Raw genomic sequence first — 7,929 nt, forward strand, 5'->3', positions numbered from 1 at the left:
TAGTTGGAATATGTGCCGTACTCTTTAGGGAGTTCGGCCTTTGTCCATTCGGCGATAAAGTCCGCCAGTACTTGGGATTTAATGGCTCGACGCGGTTTATATGTTATGTCGAATGGAAGGAGCTCAATGGCCCATTTAGCAATCCGGCCCATAGCATCATGGTTGTTTATTATGTCATTGAGTGGTACTTCGGAAGCCACCGTGATCGAACATTCTTGGAAGTAGTGTTGTAGCTTCCGGGGTGCCATGAAGACCGCGTATGCTATCTTTTGGTAATGAGGGTACCAGGATTTGCATGGTGTGAGGACAGTGGATATGTAGTATACCGGCTTCTAAAGCGGGAATTTGTGTCCATCCTACTCTCGCTCAACGACGAGCACGGCACTCACCACCTGGTGTGTTGCCGATATGTATAATAACATGGGTTCGCCGACGTGCGGTGCGACCAGGATTGGGTTGCTCGCAAGAAGGGCCTTTATTTCTTCCAGTCTGGCCGTTGCCGCATCCGTTCACTTGAAGTGATCGGTGCGCTGGAGGAGGCGATACAGTGGCAATGCCTTTTCTCCCAATCTGGAGATAAAGCGGCTTAAAGCTGCCACGCATCCGGTGAGTTTTTGGACCTGTTTAAGGTCCGTTGGTGTAGCCAATTGTGAAAAAGCTCGGATTTTGGCTGGATCTGCTTCAATTCTCTATTGGAAATGATGAAGCCCAGCAGCTTTCCCGCAAGACGCCGGAAACACACTTTCTGGATTGAGCTTGATGTCATATGCACGGAGGTTATCGAATGTGAGACGTAAATCGTCTATTAGTGAATCGACATGCCTAGTTTTAATGAAGACGTCGTCCACGTATGCTTCAACTGTCTTGCTGATCTGTTTCTACAAGCATGGTTGAATCATGCGTTGGTAGGTGGCCCCGGTGTTTTTGAGCCCAGAGGGCATGGTGTTGAAGTAGAATGGCCCATCATATGGGGTAATGAATGCCGTTGCAGCTTGATCGGACTCCTTCATTTTTATTTGATGGTATCCGGAATATGTGTCGAGGAAGCACAGTGAGTCATGTCCTGTGGTAGCATCAATGATCTGGTCGATGCGAGGGAGGGGGAAGGGATCCTTAGGGCAGGCCTTATTGAGGTCTTTGAAATCGACGCACAGGCGCCATGATTTATCCTTCTTTGGCACCATCACCAGGTTCGCTAGCCAGTCCGGGTGTTTTATTTCTCTAATGAATCTGGCCTCGATTAGCTTGGCTAGCTCCTCTCCCATAGCTTGACGTTTGGGTTCGAAAAAGCGCCGTAGTGTTTGCTTGACCGGTTTATATCCCTTCAATATATAGAGGATGTGTTCGGCCAACCTGCGTGGGATTCCTGGCATATCAGAAGGGTGCCAGGCGAATATGTCCCAGTTCTCGCACAGAAACTCTCGTAGCGCAGTGTCGACCGTTTGGTCTAGTTGTGCCCCGATAGATGTTGTCTTCTTGGGGTCCGTTGGATGGACTTGGAATTTGACTATTTCTTCTGCTGGTTTGAAGGAGGTGGATTTGGGTCGTTTGTCCAAGATTACATCGTCCCTATCCATCGTGGAGCATAATGCAGTTAATTCTTCGGCCATGAGGGCTTCAGATAATGCCTCAAGGGCCAGGGATACGGTTTTATTTTTGGCGCGGAGTGCTATGTCCGGATCACTGGCGAGAGTGATTATGCCGTTGGGCCCGGGCATCTTGAGCTTCATATACCCATAGTGAGGTCTGGTTTGGAAGCGTGTAAATGCATCTCGCCCCAATAGGGCGTGATATCCACTGTTGAAAGGGGCCACTTGGAAGGTTAATTCTTCGGTCCGATAGTTCTCCGGTGTGCCGAATACCACGTCGAGCGTGATTTTTCCCGCGCATCGCGCCTCCCGACTGGGAATAATTCCTCGGAAGGTCGTGCTACTTTGCTCGATGCGGCTCCTGTCTATTTCCATTTTACTGAGTGTATCGTCGTAAATGAGGTTTAGTCCGTCCATGAGAACCTTGGTGAGCCGAAAGCCGTCCACGATCGGACTGAGGACCAAGGCGGCTGGTGCCCGGACTGTCCTGAATTTTGGTTCATCGTCGGCATTGAAAGTTATGGCCGTGTCGTTCCAAGGGTTTGTTGCTACGATTTGGCAGACTTCGATGAGGTCGCGAAGTGCCCTTTTGTGCTTATTGTTTGAAGCGAAAGTCTCGAAGACTATCAATACTCTGAGGTCATCGTCTTCTGGGGGATATTGCTCCGGGTGTTTTTGGTGAGGATATCCTTGCCGCTCTTGGCCACCTGCCAGAGTATCCAACATGCTCTAAGGCTATGGGTTGATATGGTATCCGGTGTTGCGTGTAATTTGCATGGTCCATCGAGCCATCCCCCTAGAACGGTTCTATGTCCCGTAACGGGCTTATATTTCTTTACCATTGGGCCGTGCGTGCCATGAGGGTGCGTCCTTTTCACCTGAACGAGGGGTTGGGTGGAAACCGGTGGTTCCCATCGAGCTGCCTGAGTTTTCCAGGCGCTTTCCATTGTGCAGTACTTGTATAATATGGTTGCCAGGTCTGCGAAGCGTGATACGCGATGACGGTTGATGGCGTTGAGGATTCCTTCATCCATGCAATTGTTGCGGAACGCTGAGATCGCGTCTCCGTCGCAGCAATCTTCAATCTTATCTTTGACAAGGAGGAATGTGGCCCATAAGTGGTGGACCGTTTCCTTAGACTATTGTCGTATGCCCATGAGAGCGCTTATATCTGGGTGGGTGGGTGGTTTGAAATCCGAACACTGACCCAATTTAGGATCCGGAGTTTGAAGAACTTCCGAACTTAATGGTTCGGGCTCCCGGATGTCAACTGATTTTTTGGGCTTGTCGTCCGATTCTATGTTTGGAGGACAAGGCATGTCTTTCTGCAGATAGGTGTCCGGATCTTCAAGCTCGGAGATCCGAACATAGTTCGTCCTCAATATAGAGGAAGAGTTGTTGTCTTGCTCATCTACAACCGCTATTTGATGGGTGATCGATGGAGTTTTAATTTCTCTCTGGTCGGGTTTAAGCCCAATCCGATCATAGTCTGCAGCGACCCCCAGAGCGGCGATGCGATCTAGGAGTTCGTTTAAATACGACATCTCCGCCGGATCTATCTGCTTGGAGTATTTGGAGTCAACATGAAGGGGATTTTCGATGACCCGAGAAGTCATCGTTGGTCATGGTAAAGCCGCCCAGCCAGAGGGTTTGGCCAGGGGCCAGTGCTCCTCCGGAGGTGACATTGTCCTTGAGAACAAGGCGAGCCATCGATCCTATCTTTCGACATCACAGCGGAACTCTCAATGAAAGCACCAATGTCGGTGTCAAAACTGGCGGATCTCGGGTAGGGGGGCCCGAACTGTGCATCTAAGGTCGATGGTAACAGGAGACAGGGGACACAATGTTTACCCAGGTTCAGGCCCTCTCTATGGAGGTAATACCCTACTTCCTGCTTGATTGATCTTGATGAATATGAGTATTACAAGAGTTGATCTACCACGAGATTGTAATGTCTAAACCCTAAAAGTCTAGCCTATGTGACTATCATTATGAGGATATATGTCTACGGACCTAGCCCTCTAGTTTATATAGACACCGGAGGGATCTAGGGTTACATAAGGTCGGTTATAAAGGAAGGAATATTCATATTTGGACGCCAAGGAGAGTGCATCCCGACACGGGTACAGTCTTCGGTCTTTGTATCTTCACAGCCCATTAGTCCGGGCCATGTCTAATAGGTCGGACACCCGAGGACCCCTTAGTCCAGGACTCCCTCAGGGGGCGGCCCCCCTTTCCTTCTCTCCTACTCCTCCTTCCCTTCCTCTCCTACTCCAACTAGGGAAGGGGCGGTCCTACGCCCGGTGGGAGTAGGACTCCCCTAGGGCGCGGCATAGAGAGGGCCGGCCCCTCCCCTCCTCCACTACTTTATATACGGGGGAGGGGGAACTGATAACCCACAAGTATATGGGATCGCAACAGTTTTCGAGGGTAGAGTATTCAACCCAAATTTATTGATTCGACACAAGGGGAGCCAAAGAATATTCTCAAGTATTAGCAGCTGAGTTGTCAATTCAACCACACCTAGAACTTAATATCTCCAGCAAAGTGTTTAGTAGCAAAGTAATATGATAGTAGTGGTAGCAGTAGCAAAAGGTAATGATAGCAAAAGTAATGTTTTTGGTATTTTGTAGTGATGATAGCAATAGCAACGGAAAAGTAAATAAGCGAAGAACAATATATGGAAAGCTCGTAGGCAATGGATCGGTGATAGAGAATTATGCCGGATGCGGTTCATCATGTAACAGTCATAACCTAGGGTGACACGGAACTAGCTCCAATTCATCAATGTAATGTAGGCATGTATTCCGAATATAGTCATACGTGCTTATGGAAAAGAACTTGCATGACATCTTTTGTCCTACCCTCCTGTGGCAGCGGGGTCCTAGCGGAAACTAAGGGATATTAAGGCCTCCTTTTAATAGAGTACCGGACCAAAGCATTAACACATAGTGAATACATGAACTCCTCAAACTACGGTCATCACCGGGAGTGGTCCCGATTATTGTCACTTCGGGGTTGCCAGATCATAACACATAGTAGGTGACTATAGACTTGCAAGATAGGATCAAGAACTCTCATATATTGATGAAAACATAATAGGTTCAGATCCGAAATCATGGCACTCGGGCCCTAGTGACAAGCATTAAGCATAGCAGAGTCATAGCAACATCAATCTCAGAACATAGTGGATACTAGGGATCAAACCTTAACAAAACTAACTCGATTACATGATAAATCTCATCCAACCCATCACCGTCCAGCAAGCCTACGATGGAATTACTCACGCACGGCAGTGAGCATCATGAAATTGGTGATGGAGGAAGGTTGATGATGACGATGGCGACGGATTCCCCTCTCCGGAGCCCCGAACGGACTCTAGATCAGCCCTCCCGAGAGGTTTTAGGGCTTGGCGGCGGCTCCGTATCATAAAACGCGATGAATCCTTCTCTCTGATTTTTTTCTCCCCGAAAGCAAATATATAGAGTTGAAGTTGAGGTCGGAGGAGCTCCAGGGGGCCTACGATGTAGGGGGGCGCGCCCCCCACCCTCGTGGCTAGGGTGTGGCCCCCCTGGTCTTCATCTTTTGCAAGGATTTTTTATTATTTCCAAAAAGACGTTCCGTGAAGTTTCAGGTCATTCCGAGAACTTTTGTTTCTGCACATAAATAATACCATGGCAATTCTGCTGAAAGCAGTGTCAGTCCAGGTTAGTTCCATTCAAATCATGCAAGTTAGAGTCCAAAACAAGGGCAAAAGTGTTTGGAAAAGTAGGTACGACGGAGACGTATCAACTCCCCCAAGCTTAAACCTTTGCTTGTCCTCAAGCAATTCAATTGACAAACTGAAGTGATAAAGAAAAACTTTTACAAACTCTGTTTGCTCTTGTTGTTGTAAATATGTAAAGCCAGCATTCAAGTTTTCAGCAAAGATTATGAACTAACCATATTCACAATAACGCTTAGGTCTCATGTTTACTCATAGCAATGGCATAATCAACTAGCGAGCAATAATAATAAATCTTGGATGGCAACACTTTCTCAAAACAATCATAATATGATATAACAAGATGGTATCTCGCTAGCCCTTTCTGAGACCGCAAAACATAAATGCAGAGCACCTTTAAAGATCAAGGACTGACTAGACATTGTAGTTCATGGTAAAAGAGATCCAGTCAAGTCATACTCAATGTAAACTAATAGTAATGAATGCAAATGATAGTGGTGCTCTCCAACTAGTGCTTTTTAATAAGAGGATGATGACTCAACATAAAAGTAAATAGATATGCCCTTCACAGAGGGAAGCGGGGATTTGTAGAGGTGCCGGAGCTCAGTTTTGAAATAGAGGTGAATAATATTTTGAGCGGTATACTTTCATTGTCAACATAACAACCAAGAGATGGCGATATCTTCCATGCTACACACATTATAGGCGGTTCCCAAACAGAATGGTAAAGTTTATACTCCCCCTCCACCAACAAGCATCATTCCATGCCTTGCTCGAAACAACGAGTGCCTCCAACTAACAAGAGTCCCAGGGGGAGTTTTGTTTGCAATTATTTTGATTTGATTTGCATAAAGCATGGGACTGGGCATCCCAGTGACCAGCCATTTTCTTGTGAGTGAGGAGCGAGTCCACTCCTCTTGAGAATAACCCGCCTAACATGGAAGATACGGACAACCCTAGTTGATACATGAGCTATTCGAGCATACAAAACAGAATGTTTATTTGAAGGTTTAGAGTTTGGCACATACAAATTTACTTGGAACGGCAGGTAGATACCGTATATAGGTAGGTATGGTGGAATCATACGGAACAACTTTGGGGTTTATGGAGTTGGATGCACAAGCAGTATTCCCGCTTAGTACAGGTGAAGGCTAGCAAAAGACTGGGAAGCGACCAGGTAGAGAGCAACAACAGTCATTAACATGCATTAAAATTAATCAACACCGAATGCAAGCATGACTAGGATATAATCCACCATGAACATAAATATCGTGAAGGCTTTGTTGATTTTGTTTCAACTACATGCATGAACATGTGCCAAGTCAAGTCACTTAAATCATTCAGAGGAGGATACCACCCTATCATACCACATCACAACCATTTTAATAGCATGTTGGCACGCAAGGTAAACCATTATAAGCTCCTAGCTAATCAAGCATGGCACAAGAAACTATGATCTCTAGTTGTCATTGCAAACATGTTTATTCATAATAGGCTGAATCAGGAACGATGAACTAATCATATTTACAAAAACAAGAGAGGTCAAGTTCATACCAGCTTTTCTCATCTCAATCAGTCCATCATATATCGTCATAATTGCCTTTCACTTGCACGACCGAATGATGTTGATAATAATAATAGTGCACGTGCATTGGACTAAGCTGGAATCTGCAAGCATTCAATAAACAGGAGAAGACAAGGCAATATGGGCTCTTTTGTCAGATAAACAATAATGCATATAAGAGCCACTTCAACAATTTAATTATGGTCTTCTCCTATCGACCCCCAAATAGAATAAAAGAAATAAAACTATTTACACGGGAAAGCTCCCAACAAGCAAAAAGAAGAACAGGAAATATTTTTGGGTTTTCTTTTTTTAATTACTACTACAAGCATGTTAAGTAGACTAATTAAAATCTACAAATAATTTTTTTGGTTTTTCTTAGGGTTTATTAAACACACAAAAAGAAAGCATAAAAAGGGAAATAAACTAGCATGGATGATACAATGAAAAAGTATGAGCACTGACATCTAACAATGAGTGTGTGAACATAAATGTAATGTCGGTGAGAAATATGTACTCCCCCAAGCTTAGGCTTTTGGCCTAAGTTGGTTTATGGCCACAGCTGGCCTAGCGGATATCCATAGTAATAGTTGGGGTCGTACTGAGATGCAGCAGCTATCGCCTCTTGAGCTGCAGCGTGGTGATGAGCGGCCTCCGCCCTCCTCTCGTACTCATCTGCCTCCTCTGGCATTTTTCTTCCTCGAAGCTCACAAGATCAGCGTTACGCAAATATGCGTTAAATTCTTCCTTAATTCCCACTCGATCCATAAAGTTTTCCGAAGGCCATTCACAAGGACGCACTAGAGCGTCTCTTGGTGGCTCTTCATCAGCATCACGCATTGTAAGCCTGGGTCCTTGCTTCCTTGAAGAACCACCTTGGTACATTTTCCTAAGCATATTTCTTCCTCTGAAAAATTTCTAAAATTTTTAGTAACTAAACCAAACTCAACAAAATTGATAGCAACTACTCCTACAAGTGCCTAGAGCCTATATCATGCATCCAGACTACTTGGAACCACATAAATTTGACATGCAAGCTCAAGAACATGGTC

This window comes from Triticum urartu, chromosome 1A (assembly GCF_056163025.1).
Source record: "Triticum urartu cultivar PI428250 chromosome 1A, HENAU_Tu73, whole genome shotgun sequence".
Lineage (NCBI taxonomy): Eukaryota > Viridiplantae > Streptophyta > Magnoliopsida > Poales > Poaceae > Triticum > Triticum urartu.